Raw genomic sequence first — 17,855 nt, 5'->3', positions numbered from 1 at the left:
AAATTGGAAGAAATAATTATAGCCCTTAAAATAGTATCCATTTAATATGGAAGGGATAGTGAGAAACATGATTGGTAATGGTCACACTGATGATCTACATAGTTCAAAATGTGAAGAACTTTTGTTCCCAAAGCGTTAAAAGAGGATTGTTTCCACATAACACCACACATTTAAATTTTTCATGGACAATGATAGTAGTAGTATTTCCAACTGTTTCAAAATCTAAAATAAATATACTATTTAATGAGCAAGAATCTCTTGTCCAACTTGATGAAGAGTGAATTTACGATAAAGCAATCAAGTGGTATTGAGATAGGAACTTGACAAGATAAGGAAATATTTTTAGATGAAAATGATAATTGTTAAGTGATGTAGGTATAAGTCATAGTAGTAGTATTTCCAACTGTTTCAAAATCTAAAATAAATACACTATTTAATGAGCAAGAATCTCTTGTAACTTGATGAAGAGTGAATTTACGATAAAGCAATCAAGTGGTATTGAGATAGGAACTTGACAAGATAAGGAAATATTTTTAGATGAAAATGATAATTGTTAAGTGATGTAGGTATAAGTCAACATGGATCAACAAACTCTCATGCAAGTAAATTACGCATGATATAAAATTAAATCATGATGACCTAGTAATTATATGCAATTGTATATAGCGATATTGGAATCAGTAAGCCAAAGGGTAAATGAATGTAAAATCAAGGGATTTTAATTCTGAGATAGATGATTTAAATAATGATGGTATCACTAGTAATATCTTAAATGAAATTCACCAGAATTTCCTTAGGGAAGAGATTAAGACTCAAGATGATGAGGCTCATGCGAAATTTAACGATGTACTTAGATGATTATACCTATGGTGTAAATGGTCAACTTAGTAGTTGGAAAAAGTGGGAATGATTATCAAAAAGTAATCAGTATCTTGATGAAATCATGACACTGATAAGATCGGTAAGATAAACTAGATCCTAGGGATATGTTGAATAATCTTATTTCATAGTTGGTATTCATTGTTTATATAAGGAAATGGAATTGATTCATGATAAGAATGATTATAGTGTATTATTATTCTATATTGAGATTATTCTCATATTTATGATGAGGTTTCATGATATAATGGTATGAAGATAATGATGCACATATGGTTCTTGTTTATTTAGTTGTTATGAATATGATATGCATAGGCATTATGTCGAGGTATATTGACATATTCATTTACTATGTGATGATAGGTATTTAATGTTGAATACTCATGATGGATTTGATATGCATAATGTGGCATAGGAATTATGATGCTCTAATATGAGGTTTATTGACATGTGGTTCATTTATTATGTGAAGTCATGATATATCTTTGATGTGAATATGTTGATGTTATAACTTCTGATGGTGAAGCATGTGATAGTTGCGTACAAATTTTGACATGCATGAGCATGCAGTTTGTTATTATTCATAATGTTGCAATTAACAATGATGAATGTTCTCATAATGACATGCAAGACTTGGCATGTGGATTATTTTCTATGATATTATGATGGTTAATGCATTGGATGCATGTTGAGATGTGATGATTCACAGGACTCCACAAATGGGCCGAGAGGGCCAGTTTATTTGATGATCTCGTGCGAGCCCTTACGCATGAGGGAGAATAAGTAACACCATATGGGCTGGGGACAAAACTCAATCAATACTACATATGCCAGTGGTTCCTTTGTCTTGTGTATAGCTCTTGATGGATAGCTCTTAAAGAGCTATGGGACCATCTTAAGGAGGCCAAGTGCTTGATGTTCTAGGCTAGGTGCCTAGTATTGGATTGGGATGCCGAAGTCTGGAAGGGATGTAAAGGACTTCGATGCCTGGGGCTGTGCGCCTTAGTAGTTGTGGAGGGAGTGGGCCAGCCTTGCGAGATGCCCGGGGTCATTGAGTACTGGACTAGATGCCTGCCTTGGGGTAGATGAGGTCTGAGTCAGGCGCGAGCCTTGGGGCCAGCCTTGGACTAGGATACAGACTGGGCTAGGCTTATGCCTGGTGCCGAAAGTGGGAAAAAGGACAAAGATTCCTTGAGATTTCCCGGGGTGTTGGGGACTTTCGATGCCTTCTGGTTATACTAGTTCAGCAGAGGGTGTTGGCAACATGAAGTTAATAAATAATAAGTAATAAATAATAATAAATAATAAATTAATTCAACTTAACTTTGGGACAAAGTTCCTTAAAGTGGGAGAGTATGTAATATCCCTCCCCTTAATAATAAATAATAAATAATAAAATAAAACATAATGCAAAAATAATAATTAATAATAATAAATGAATCACTTAATAATAAATAATAAAATTAATAAAGATAATAAATCATAAATAATAAATGATATTAAAAATATATACAAGAAAATAAATAAAAATAATAAAAATAAAAATAGTAATAACCATACTAAAACTCTAAATAAGAATACATATAAATAAAACAAGAAAACTATCAAAAAGAAGGAAATAAAACAAGAAAGCTAAAAATCAAAAGAAAAGTAAAGAAATAAAACAAGAAAGCTAGAAATCAAAAGAAAGATGCATGTAGACACATGGAGTGCGTACATGGTTCCCCTTCCAATGTTGTTCTATTTAATAGATGGTGAGGAAGGTGAGAAGCATTCTTGCATTCCATCATTCCGAGATTCTATCTTTCATTCTCTTGGGAGAATGGTGTTTTAAGACTTAGGAGTCACTGGCAGTAGTACGTTGATTGAGGGCTCGAGGGAGGCTAGTTGTAGCAAGACTTTGCACAATTGAGCGTACGGTTGGGTGGAGAGTCGTCCCCAAAACCTTGTTGTGGTAAGCCTACTTCTACCACAGGTAAACAGGTAAAGGTAAACAGGTAAGCACTATTCATTAAATTTGAATTTAGTTAATTAATTACATGTTTATTGGGCTAGGTAAATGCCACTCTTATTTAAATTTAATGTTAATAAGTTAATTAGATATTTATTTTGGGCTGTTACATTGGTGTCCGAAACTTAATTCTTGTGTGTTTTTATTGGTTATAAAAAGGGTTGGTGGTTCTTAAACTAGAAGCCCTGGTGTTTGAAACATCAATTCTTGTGTGTTAGTAAGGTCAAGCTGTTTATCAAATTTTGAACACATTCAATAGCCTGACCTCCATTCTAGTAATTGACGGATAACCGAAAGTGAAATATTCGATAGATGGTGGTTGGTCCATAGTATGGTTCATTACTTGACAACTCTTATCACAGAAGCCCTGACGAGCCGAGGTGTTAAAACTATCGATTTTGTGAAGTTCATCAATGATGGTCAGAGGCGGTTACATTTTAAATGGAGGTCAAATGATAGCTGGAAGATGTGGTGGTGAAGGAGAAGTGTTTTTGAGATTCCATAGTGTATGTGAGTGTTGGTAAAGACTAATCAGTCAAAGATTCTCTTTTCTTGTTGTAATACGTGCTTTCAATGTTTCTCATGCAACCATTAACGAAGCGTATTGGAAGTAGTGTTCCCATGTATTGTCATGAGTTGTCATTGAGAGTTCCCAAGTGTCAATGTAAAAGTTGTTGTTTCCTATGTATGAGTTGTAATTATGATCCAGAAGTGTGGGAGTCAGTGATTTATGTCCTATATATATGTGACTGTTGTGATGAATAAAAATATCATAGTGTGTGATTTGTTGTGTGCACAATCTCCATCAACTCTCTAAAAGTTCTAACAATTTTTACAATATGTTTAATCGTTATCACAAATTGATACCTATTAAAGTATACTAATAATTCAATTTATTTGATTATGCTAATTTAGATTCAATTTATTTGATTATGCTAATTTAGATCACTACGCTAGTAAATATGGAAATAAAAATCACATCATCCACCTACCTACTGAACAAGTTTGGTTTTTGTTTTTTTTATTTGTGATGTAAATTCCTTCCCAATTCATGATACACCTATTGAATGAGTTTGGTTTTTGGTTTTCTTTCTTTCTGTTGTAAATTCCTTTCTAATTCATGTGACACCATCTTCCCCGTTAATGCTAAATCATGTAACGGTCTCTTCTATAAGAAGGGAAAATTATCAGTGTTGTGGATGTGTATATAACTCTGTCTAATGGTGTTATGTGCAATTCTGCGGAATCCACTCTTTCGACACTTTGATGCAATCACATTCCAATTAAAATCATATGTTTTGCTTGGCTTGTTTATCATAACAAGAACCTCACTTGGGAGAACCTGCGTAAGCGCAATTGGCATGGCCCCAGTATATATGCAATCTTCAAAAATGTCACAGAGGATACTATGCATCTATTTTGACAATGTCATAAGGTGACTCAGGCATGGAAAAAACTTGCAAATCATTTTGGTTTCCCAATTCTTACGCATCAGAATATTGCAGACTATATGAAATGGTGGAGTAATAAAAAACCAATTTGGCATGCCATACCACTATTTCTTTTCTAGACCATTTGGAAATGGTGGAATATGTGCCTATTTGAGAATTGGTCTGTGGATTTTGGTTTGATACATGAAAAAGTTATCACATTATATGCACTATATTACATACCATAAAGCATTCCAAAAGATTATACTAATAGAGGTTGCTTCCCTACTATGAATCTTCCTTCTGCTCATTTTGATGGCATGACACAAAAGAATATATGTGGTTGCAGTTTTCTGATTGTTTTCACTCTAGATATATAGTATATGGCTCATTGGAATGCTGGATTGGGAACTAACAAGGATGAGGCTATGGCCTTTTGGGGTATGTTATGGTTTATTATTTTTCTTGATATACCAAGGATACATATATATGCGGACTCTAAGATTATATTGGACCATGTCAAAGGAAAAGCTCAAATTAAACAACAAGAATTACAAGGTTGGTTAAGGAGGATTGCTAGACTTTGGAACCAACTGGGGCAGCCAACTATCAGCCATATTGGTAGAGAACACAACCAGATGGCAAATGCACTACCTAAAAAAGGTCTTATTGGTAATTTGGGTGAAGTTCAAATGGGAGTCATAATGGAAGGCAATAGGATTGGCATGGTGGAATATAAATTTCCTGGGTAACTCAGTTTCGGTATATATGAATTGTGGATAATATTTTTTTGTATTTTTTATACAATAGGTATCAGCATCAACAGGAAGTATTATGCATTACTTCTATTACCTAGAATCGGTTTAATAGCTTCAACTGCATCATAATGCATATTTTTTTGTATCTGATTTTCTTACATCTGTTATACTTATATGTAGTTTTTGGCAATGGTTTATATCACTGTATTGATTGATCTGGTTTATTATATGTGGAAATGGTTCTCTATATTTCTCACGGGAATATTGGTATAAATTCCTGGCGATTATGAAGTATATATGTAATATGGCCTATCAGTATAATATATATTAACCTTTTTTCATGCTGAAAAAAAAGAATGGTCAGTTATGTTCAAGGTTATTATATTTTTGACACTAAATTAAATTAATATAAATTCTTTAACACAAATTTAAACCCATGTATAAATTCATTTTATGGGTTATTATAATTTTGTCTTCGTAGTCTAATTAATAATGGTCATTATAATTTTGTCTGCAGTCTAATTAATAAGTAAAATGGTCTTTTCCAAAGTATTTTTTTGGGTTAATTTTAATCAAATTTTTTTGGATATTTTTAAAAGCTCGAGTTTAATTTGTTTATTGTGTAGAATTCAAGTGTCCGAATAGTGTTGGGTGGAATGGTTGTTACTTTTCCCACCTAGGTTCAAATTCGTGCTATGGATATTGTTGTCTTGACTTCCTAGCATTCCATAGTTAGAAAATATCAAAGAACTCCAAGTCTGACTTTATACCACTTGAACTAGCCCTTGGAACTATATTGCTCCCTAGTAAATCATCTGTGAAGAAACATCACTCTACATAATCATATAATTATTTAATTTAAATATCTAAATATTATATATAATAAATATGGAAATACATTTTCTAATATGTCAAAATATTGAATATATTTTGTAATAATATTCAATTAGGTATGATTAACTTAGCCATATAAATTAAATAGTTGACAAAAATTGATACAAATCAAACCAATTACAATTACATAATGATACATTTTAAAATATGAAAATTTCATAATGTTTATTAATCCAACCCAATATTCCATATTCCTCAAGAAGATAATATCTATAACATCTAGAATATTGAAATATTAAATGGACTTTGCAATAATGTCCAATTATGTATGACTAGCTTAGTCATATAAATTAAATGGTTGATAAACATTGATAAGAATCAAATTACTTACATCATGATATATTTCACATTATCACAATTCTAAACAAATTATAAAAATTAACTGAATTGTGACTTATTTTAAATTATCATCATTATTATTAATTAAAATATATATGTGTCTGTGTGTTAAACATATATAATTAAAAAATATATAACAATATTTTTAACCATGGAGATTCACCCCCACTTTACCATGGGGATTCATATCTTGTAAATGGATTTTGCTACAATATCATGGGCTAATACTATGACTTAATAAATCCACATACCCAAAAGACTATAGCTCATGTTCATATGACATTTTTTTATTAATGAATTTACTCAAAAGGGAAGAAAGGGCATAGGTACTTTTGAGAGAAATCTCAATGTTATATCTATGCCCACTACTAAAAATACATCTGCTTAATGGCGATAAGCATGTCTATTTTTTAAGAAAGTTTATATAATTTTAATTTAATTATTAATAATAATTAGGTAGACGGTTGGATTTAACCTTCATACAATATTCTAGAACATTTTTAGTAGTAGTTATAATTCAAAGTTTGACATTTATCTCAAAATTATTTCCATACTTTTAATTAAATTGACTAATTTAAAAGTAAATATCATATGAACAAGAGTTATGGATTTTTGATCATATAATATTGGTAAGCCCTAATATTGTAACAAATTCTATTTATATGTTAAAAATTTCTACAATTAAGAATATTGTTATACGATTTTTCTAAATGTATATATGTTAATTTCTATATTATTGTTTTTTCTATAAATACAAATATTAATTATTATTATCTAGTAATGTTTTATGATTTTTTTTTAATTTTGGTAAGTATTTTGATATTTGTAAATATTTAGTAACCACTTAGGTTATACGATTATGACAATAATTATTAATAATTAAATTAAAATCTTAGAAATTTTAATAAAATACTTTGAAAAATATATTACCATGTGAAATTTAATTTCAAACCACAATTAAATTTAATCCAGTGAATCAAATTATATAATTAAATAATTATTTAAAAAAAATATTATATTATAATACATATAAATTATTATTTCATCCTAGTCAAATAAACAATAACGTATAGTATTATTTTTTGCCTACTTTTTCATCTTCAGCTCAACAAATAGGCATGCAAGTTCTCCCTGTAATTTGTTTAAGTTTAAAATGAAGATGTAAATTTAATATTTACACAAATGAGTTGACATGTCCTCATTAAAATAAAATATTATAGATATTGATTGGTTTTTGTTTACATGTCCTCACTCAGATATTACATGGATTGTTTCGTTGACATGTCCTCATTAAAATAAAATATTATAGATATTGATTGGTTTTTGTTTACATGTCCTCACTCAGATATTACATGGATTGTTTCGTTTCTGTTTATATGTTGATTGGTTTTGGTTAATATAGAGATAGTGTTATATAGTAAACCAGGTTAGCCATTTGCCGTTTTGTTTAATTGATTAATTTTTTAAAAATGTATAAATATTCTTAGTCCAAGATTTTAATTTATATTATATTTTAAAATAAATTTAGAATAAATTTATTTATGTTTAAAGAAATTATTTTATTTTTTATTTTTATATAAATTTATAATAAATTTATTTATTAAAAAAAATTGTCATTTATGATATATATATTCTTTTATTATTAAAAAAATATATATTTATCTCTGGATAAAAATTTCATGATAAGAATACAAATATATTTGAATACAGAAAATAATATTTTAAATTGGTTTAAATATTAAATTACAATCACTAAAATTGGCATTAATCATAAAATTTTAATTGAACGAATTATATTAATAAAATTCACTCTAATTATTTTTCCTACCCCTTACAAATTTTATTATTTTTTATATTTAAATATCTTATATAAAATATGCTCCAAGAAGGGTGTTCACCCTTCTTTATTTGGTGTCCCCCACTTCAATATGAAGCTAGCTCACACAAAAAGGAATGAGGGGGGATTCCACTACCCTTTTCCCATTGCATGCTCTTTGGTCACTTCATCAATCACTACACAAACTTGGTTCAATATTATACTCATTTGAATATTGTAGGTGGCAGAGGGAGGTGGAAGAAGGGGAAGAGTGAGGAGAAGGAATGAGGGGGGATTCCACTACCCTTTTCCCATTGCATGCTCTTTGGTCACTTCATCAATCACTACACAAACTTGGTTCAATATTATACTCATTTGAATATTGTAGGTGGCAGAGGGAGGTGGAAGAAGGAGAAGAGTGAGGAGAGTTGAAGAAAAATTGATAGTATAGATAACAAGTTCACCATTCTAACTAAGAGGTGAGCCAACATCTTCTTCTTCTTGGATGAACATGGTGGCCAAAGGAAAATTCTGACCAATAATTGTTAAAACTCACTGAATTTTTTACTTGCAGACCTAAGAGTCTATTTTGTTTTCTCATATTAATATATGTCAAAGTCTAACTTAAATAAATTACTTTTATAAATTTTTATTTACAAAATATTTTAGTTAGAAAACATTTTAACCATCTCAAAACTCTAAACCTATATTACTTAGTTTGATTTCTTTTGACACATTAATAACAAAAAAAAATTTAATCTATATAATTTTCATTTTACATAATACACAATTTTCAATATATATATAATAATTTTAATAAATATATTGAGATTATCTCATTTACTGATTTAGAAAAACATTAATATATTCCAGCACATGCCTGCATCCATGTGACGTTTCGAATTCAAAGCATAAGATCATGGAGTATTAAGAAGAAAAATTGTCATATTACAATGAAAACAAAACAGAATATAATTAAATTAATAATTAATAAAAATCGTCATATTAAAAAGTTTAAAAATAAATTATAATAGTTCTGAAATTAATAATTAATAAAATTTATCGTATTAAAAAGTTTTTAAAATTAATATAATTGCCTTTAATTTTAATTATAAAATTTAAATTCTTAACAAGCTTATTTTCCACTTATCCTTTTTACTCACATAAATATTCTAAGAGAAAGGAGGTACAATGCACGGAGCATAAAGTAGAAGGCCGAGCCCTCGTTGGGTCATCTCGACATTGTGTAACGAGCTAGAAGACTCACTAGAGTGGGCAGCATTATTTAAAAACAATCTAAACATCTGGGCATTACCCAAATTGAAAAAGCTTTTTCATTGAACGAACTCCCATTTTTCAATACTGCGTTCCGTCATTGGAGTTTTGAAAACGAAACCCACAATGCAATTTACCTATTTACGAATCGCGACGGGCTCGATGTGAATGGGCGTTTGGAAATTGTTTATATGGAGTATAAAATAAAAAGATTCCACAGGAAACTCACATGGTGACAGTTCTCAACAAGTTACCCTGTTAATTATAGATATAGTCTACTATCTATATTTGGGGCATTTACATCTATTTATATACAAAGGTGGTGTGTGAGAAATTCCAACCCAACCTCTATTCCTTCCGGTATCCATCATCCAGCTGCAGGCCTGAACAAATCATTAGTAGGAATTCTTTCTTTCATCCATCACTTGTGGGACTGAAATCCCAAGATGGACGACCACCGTCAAGAACAACCCTTTCTTACCTCAAATGCTCATGATAATTCTTCTGGTTGATTGAAATCCCGACCGGTGAATCATGTGCTTTTTGTGTTTTGGCTCCTGCTGAATCTGTTATTTCTAGCTCTGTTGTCTGCGTTTGCCATCCACCCATCTCTGTACCAGGAACTGCATCGAGACACAAGAGTTATTGTTGGTGTACATGCACTTAGACTAGCTGTGTTGGTGTACATGCACCTAGATTAGCTCCATTTAACTTATTGCTTGCATGTGGCACATGTACACATTAACATAAGATAAAGCACACTTAGCTTTAGTTAGCTTTAGTTATTGCATGTACAAATAAGCTTAACTTAGTTGCTTTTATGTATTTATTCTAAAACTAATATTGTAGAATCAATTTTCATTCTTTTCTCAATTCTTGCTCGCTTCCTTTCTTCTCTTGCAAGCTTGTTTATTGTTTTGCAGATCTAGATCTGTGTATCTCAAAAATCTTACATGGTATCAGAGCATAGGGATTTGTAATCAGTGCACAAGCATTTTTATTTGCAGGTTCAGAAGATTGAAGCAACAACAAAGAATGGAGTCTAAATTGGAGTTTCCACAATCGGCAATTCTCACTCCATATAATTATTTCGAATGGAAGCCAAAGATTCAACTTCATCTCAGAAGTAGAGGCTTATTTCGAATAACCATGGAAACGGAAGTTGAACCAACATCGGCAATGGAGAAAACAAGATATTTCAATCACATGGACGAGGCCTTCGGCAACCTATGTTTATCTATTTCTCCGGAACTGCTATTTCATGTTGAATCATGTTCAACTCCAAATGAAGTATGGAAAATTTTGGAAGGATTGTTTGGAAAACAGGGTGAAATGCAAGGTCACATTCTCGAAAATGAGTTAAACTCATTAGATCCGAGAAACTTTGAGAACATTCAAGATTTTTTCACAAGGTATAAAGCCTTGTTGGTTCAGCTGAAAGGATGCTGGATCGACAAATCCAAGCAAGAAAATCAGTTGATTCTTTCCATTTTATCAAAACTTGGTCCAGAGTATGCAGTATTCGTCTCTACATTCCACACAGTCAGATCTGCAACTGGTGCAGCTTGGAAGATGCCCTCACTGGATTCTTTTATTCAGTGTTTGATGCATGAGCAAGATAAGCTCATCAAAATGGGCACACTTAAAAATTCCAAAGCGCATGCACTTACTGTGCATACAAAAGGAAAGGCAAATTCCAAAGACCATCAGAAAGGAAAAGGGAAGAAGGATCCTGATCCAAGAAAGGGAGGACATCCCAAACCCCCTAATGGATCATCTGGCTCAAAGGAAAGGAAAGGAACGAAAGGGCAATCAATGTGCAATTATTGCCACCGTGGTTTTCATCCTGAATCTGCATGCATGAAGAAGACTATAGATCTTATGGCGCAGACACTCCAGCAACACAATCTTGGAGACCACATTCCTGAGAATGCTAAGAAGAAGTCTAGAGAAAAAGCACCATATCCAAGAGGTAACGGGCATGCTTTGATTGCTCTTCATTCTGCACCACAAGAATGGATCATCGATTCAGGAGCTTCACATCATATGGCTTCTTCAAAGGAATCCTTTTCTTCTCTACATGCATACTCAGGTCCTCCCATTCTCATGGGGGATAATTCTGCAGTTGCAGCAACTGGACAAGGAAGAGTGCAATTCGAAGATGGAAGTTTTGAAAATGTCTTGCATATTCCAAGGCTTTCTGTGAATCTTCTCTCAGTGTATCAGATGACACACACAGGCAGCGGAAGGAAAGTGGAATTTACCCCAGATTCCGTGAGCATTTATGACATGCAAACCAATTTGAAGATTGCATCTAGCAAGGTAAATGATCAATCTCGTCTGTATACATTTTCTGATTTTGTTCCTCAATCAGATTCTATTTTGCTACTTACGCATGCAAATGAAGAAAGTAGGATTTGGCACGAGAGATTTGGGCACTTGAATTTCAGATATATGCAACAGCTTAGTAAGCAAGGGATGGTCAAAGGATTGCCAACCATTGAATTTTCAGATGGTGTTTGTAATGGATGTGCTCTTGGAAAGCATCCACAAGAAAAATTCGAGAAGGGGCATGTATGGAGAGCCTCTTCACCTTTGGAACTTGTACACAGTGATCTCGTGGGTCCATTTCCGGTGCTTTCAATGAGAAAAGCAAGATATGTGTTGTCATTTATAGATGATTACACGAGATTCACTTGGGTTTACTTCTTGAAACTCAAGTCTGAAGTTTTTCAACATCTAAAGATTTTCAAAGTGCATGCGGAAAATCAGTCTGGAAAATGCATCAAAATACTCCTCACAGATAATGGGACGGAATATGTCAACAAAGATATCAAGAATCTTTGTGATGAAGCAGGCATACAGTTGCAGCATACAGTTCCTTACACTCCACAGCAAAATGGCGTGGCTGAAAGGAAAAATCAATCTTTGAAAGAGATGGCTAATTGTATGTTGCATGCAAGATCTCTTCCGTCGAAACTGTGGGCCGAAGCTATTAATTGTGCCTCATACATCCAGAACAGATCTCCTCATAAATTTGTTACTGGAAAAACACCTTTTGAGGTTTGGACTGGCATGCAACCTGAAGTTAGTCATTTCCGCATTTTTGGATCTCGAGCATGGGCCCGCATTCCTCCAGAGAAGAGAAAGGCTTTGGAGCCTCAAAGCAAAGCATGCATGTTTGTTGGATATTCTGATGAAGTCAAAGGGTACAGATTGCTTGATATCCACACTGAAGAGCTCTTTATTGAAAGGAGTGTAAAGTTTGACGAAGATATTTCGCATGCACCAGTAGATGAACTTGTTACCAAATTTTCATCACCACTCATTGATGAGTATGCAGATGAAACTTCAGACCAGCATTCTGATGAAGATGAGTCTTTTCCTGTGACCCCTGTTAGACCACCAGTTGTTGAACATCGAAATCATACTTCTGCATGTAGTTCGGAAGATTCTCGACCACCTTCAACACAAAAATGGTGCAGCATGAGTGATATCCTTAATGATCCTGCCTCTATCCCTCTGTTTGAGGAAGATCTGCAAGCACTCTTAGCTATGGAGCCATCCATGCCCATGCATGCTTATATGATGCATGGAACTGATCCACAAAGTTATGCAGAAGAAAATGGGCATCCTGAATGGGAAGCCGCCATGGATGAGGAATATAACTTTCTCATTGAGAACCAGACTTGGGATTTGGTTCCGCTACCTTCAAATCGCAAACTTGTGAGATGCAAGTGGGTTTACCGGACCATGAAAGCATCAAATGGCCAAGTTAGTCGATATAAGGCACGATTGGTAGCAAAAGGTTTTCAGCAAGTACATGGTGTTGACTATGATGAGACTTTTGCTCCAGTGGCAAAAATGGATTCCATTCGGCTAGCTCTCTCCATTGCAGCAGCAAGAGGATGGGAAGTGCATCATATGGATGTGAAGAATGCCTTTCTTCATGGTGATCTCGAGGAGGAAATCTACACGGAGCAGCCACCGGGATACATGCAGAATTCATCTCTAGTATGCAAACTAAAGAAGTCTCTCTATGGCCTCAAGCAGGCACCTAGAGCATGGTATGCAAAGATGGATTCTTATTTGTAATCTCAAAATTTTGTACGCTGCAAATCTGATTCCAATGTTTATTTTCTGAAGAAAATTGACTCCTTGTTGATCATAGTACTCTACGTAGATGATCTTTTGATAACGGATAGTTCAGCTTCTGTCATTACTAACATCAAAACTGCATTGCATAAGCGGTTTTCTATGACAGACATGGGCTTGCTAAATTTCTTCCTTGGACTAGAGATCCATCAGCGTGACTCTGGCATTACCATTTCTCAACCAAAATATGCCAGAGATCTTTTGGCACGATTTCACATGAGTGACTACAAGCCAACAGCCACACCTTTCTTATCAGGGATAAAGCTTGAGAATGGCAAAGACACACCATTGGTTGATTGCACATTGTATCGCCAGCTTGTGGGAAGTCTTCTTTATCTCACTCACTCCCGTCCTGATCTCTCCTATGCTGTCGGAGCAGTTTCCAGATACATGCAGGAGCCACAAGAGTTACACTGGAATGCTGCAAAGCGCATCCTTCGATATGTCCAGGGGACAATCACCTATGGGATTCATTATGCAGCCAATTGTTCTTTGAATCTCATCGGGTTCACAGATTCAGACTGGCCTGGCGACACCATTGATCGCAAGTCTACTTCCGGTTATGTACTTAGTTTGGGATCCGGCCCAATTTGTTGGTCAAGTAAGAAGCAGGCTGCCATTACTTTATCATCAGCAGAGGCCGAGTATAGAGGAGCAGTCGATGCCACTATTCAGGCAATTTGGCTACAACATTTCCTATCTGAGCTTGGGATTAGTGTCCATCATCCAACTGTCATCTGGTGCGATAATCAAAGTACGCTAAAGTTTTGCAGAGATCCAGTGCAGCGGCAGCATACCAAACACATCGAGATCCACATGCACTTCATTAGAGAACTCATTCACGATGCGATCATCGATCTTCAGTACTGTCCTAGTTCCGAGCAAATTGCTGACATCTTCACCAAGACTTTCACTGAGCAGAAGTTTCGATTCCTGCGAGATCGTCTCGGGGTGAAGGGCACGACTGCCTAGCAGTTGTCTTTTCTCTACGTTTGCATTATATTTTGAGGGGGGGTTTTCTTCCCACTGGGTTTTCCCTTTTTCCTCCTTTTTATGCATTGTATATGGGTACCTAAAATGGCCGTGTTGCCGGAACTCATTCATTTTGCATCACACTCACCTAAGTTATGCTTAAGGGGGGGTGTTGGTGTACATGCACCTAAATTAGCTCCAGTTAACTTATTGCTTGCATGTGGCACATGTACACATTAACATAAGATAAAGCACACTTAGCTTTAGTTAGCTTTAGTTATTGCATGTACAACTAAGCTTAACTTAGTTGCTTTTATGTATTTATTCTAAAACTAATATTGTAGAATCAATTTTCATTCTTTTCTCAATTCTTGCTCGCTTCCTTCCTTCTCTTGCAAGCTTGTTTATTATTTTGCAGATCTAGATCTATGTATCTCAAAAATCTTACAGTTACATAGGGCGTGAGTGATGATAATTTACCGGCCGTGACATGGAGTAGGCAAGCTGCCGAGGAAGCAGAGGCAGCAGCAACGCATCATTGTTCCGGCCATGGATTTGTCCACGTCGATACGTTGAATATTGCGCCAGATGATAAGGGGAAAACATTTAAATGTGAATGTAACGAATGCTATACAGGACCCGATTGTTCCCAAACGGTTGTCGACTGTGTTGCGGATGTTGACAGGTGAGCATGAATATCATTCTGAATTAACAAAAACTTAATTGAATTCAATTCCCAGGTTTCGTTAGGTTTTTAATTATTTGACGAAAGGGTAACTTGAATACTGTTCTGTAGTGGGGATCCTCTATTTCTTGAGCCCTTCTGGATCAGAAATGCCGTAGAGAGCGCCACGGTGGTGCCCGGCTGGTATCAGATGAGCTATAGCATACTCGATGGTCCAACAGTAGTTGATATCCCCCGAGTTGGAGACTCAAATTCGCGGGATCCATGCGTTAGTGGGAAACGCGGTGACAGAGGGGAGGTATATTGTGATTGGAACTAGCTCTACACAGCTCATCAATGTTGCGGTTTACATCCTTTCTCATAAGCAGGACGCTCAACACCCTGCACAAGTAGTCGCACCTGCACCCTATTACGGAGTATGACTAGGCCGTATCTCTCAAGTTTTTTTAATCCGCTTTTATTGTAAATCAAGATAGATAATCTGGGTGGGTAGAAAACAACAGACAGTCCCCACCACACACAACCTACACGATCTAGGTATAGGTCAAATTGTTTCAGTAGATCTGAAATCTAGGTCTAATATTATGGTAATTTTTGTTTGCAGGCTTATAGAACCCAGACTGAAATGTTTTATTCTGCAAACTCCGTGTGGAAGGGAGATGCGAAGGCATGGGCAAATCGCTCCTCTAAATCCACCAGATTTGTACAAATTGTAGCATCTCCGGACAATCCAACATGTTTTATTCAACAAGGGGTTTTACATGGAGAACACGTGAGGAATGTTTATGATCACGCCTACTACTGGCCTTACTATACTGCCATCACCGAGCCAGCTGACGCGGATGTGATGCTCTTCACCCTCTCCAAGCTCACTGGGCACGAGGGAAGCAGGCTAGGGTATAACTGGTTACTCATTTCATCATCGTTTTCATTAATTAGTACTTCTTGAGTTTCATTAATTAGTAATTGGAGATTCAAACGAGCTAAGAAATTCTTTATTTGCAGATGGGCTATTGTGAAAGACTATGATGCGTACGAAAAGATGGCTGAATACGTTTTAGAGAATACCCTTGGCGTATCGCATGATACACAGCTAAGGGCAAGCAAGATATTGAAAACAGTAATAGTTGGTTATGAGCTGCAGGAGAATTCCCAGAAACCAAAATTGGAAAAGGGGAAGACATGTGATGATCAAAATCATCATAACCTTTTATTTCACTACGCTTATGATGTTATGGAAGAACGATGGCAAAGACTGCGAAAGATCTTCAGTGGCTCCGACCGTTTCTCCCTTCAAAACTTGAGTGCTAACCACTGCAGTTTTTTCTCGACCACCACTGGCCCTTCGCCAGGTATATATGTTTTCATGGTTTGAAACAGGGTTTTGTTGATTGCTTTTTGTGAGATTACTGATATAGAGAGGAATAAATGTTTGTTCAGCGTACGCGTGGGTGAAATGCGAGAGGGATGAGGACGAAGACTGCACAGCGGTTTTCAAAAGCGGGAGCATTATCGGGCGAGCGGGCGAATTGTTTAGAGGAGAGAAGCGATATGTCCGATTGAGTTTGGTCAAGCGACATGACAACTTCGCATTGTTGGAACGCCACCTCCAAGTGCTAGTTTCCTATGAGGCATAGTCTTCATTCAGTTACTGTTTCAATTTTTGCAGGTCGCTTCCTCGCAAATTTGCCCTCGAATCGTGAACTAAAAAAACACTTTTACGTCCCACATGTGTCTGTCTAATTTCCTTCCTTACATCTGTAAATAACTCTGCAATATTCTACATGTGTGTCTGCCTTAAATCCTTTAATAAATCATTATTATTTAACCATATCGCGCAACGTTCTTTTCAACGATTGAATTTAGATTTTTGTGATTTTATTCAGATATTTTTAAGTGATAAGTAGATCAATATGTGTTTTATTTTTATGATAAGATGAAGAGTCAGATCATGGCAACAGGTATTGGAAGGATAGATCTCATTCTAACCACTACAATGTATGGTTAAATAGAGAAATTGGAAGGAGAGAACATTCCAATCCCTATAATGTATGGTTACTTTTTGACTGGACCACATGATGACATTCTTTTTTCTAAATCATGAAATAGGTAACTATATTTTTGAAACATAAAGCATTTCAATGAGAATGTTGTAAAGATTTTTTAAAATAATAATAAACTAGCAATTGTACCAGATGTTGCAAAAGAAACTTCCATCACTGATATAGTAAACAAAATGTCATTGAAAAGTAGAAAATAAAGAGAAATCATTTACATTATGCCAAATTTACATATTCCAAAAGCTTTCCAACATAAATTGACTCTCAATCTTAAAAGATGCTCTTTCATATTCCAATAGCAAATATTTGATCAAAAAAATCTTTTTCAGTATTGAACTCTCACTTGATCAAAAGCTTACAACCTTAAGGTGATTGGATTTGTCTTTTCTTGTCTTCGCTTAATTACTTTTGAGTATTTGGACTGGTTTGTAACATAAGAGATCTATTCAAAAATTTCTCTCAAAAATAACAAATTGAAAATTTACCATTACATGACCTAATTTAAAGGAAAGCTATGAAATAGATATATCACTAAATCTAATCACTACATAACAACTTTACATTGTTTAATAAGGGAAAAA

At 34.6% G+C, this 17,855-nt stretch overlaps 1 pseudogene; it reads left to right on the top strand.

Moving 5' to 3' along the window:
• The window catches only part of LOC149248923 (tryptophan aminotransferase-related protein 3-like), a 33,045-nt pseudogene extending 16,194 nt beyond the window's left edge, over positions 1 to 16,851 (top strand).
• Positions 16,852 to 17,855: the final 1,004 nt, after the last annotated feature.

Source organism: Pinus tabuliformis, chromosome 7 (genome assembly GCF_031772625.1).
Source record: "Pinus tabuliformis cultivar Carrire ecotype Pingquan chromosome 7, CPIR1, whole genome shotgun sequence".
In the NCBI taxonomy this organism is placed as follows: Eukaryota; Viridiplantae; Streptophyta; class Pinopsida; order Pinales; family Pinaceae; genus Pinus; species Pinus tabuliformis.
This window is presented reverse-complemented; position numbering and strand designations above follow the sequence as displayed.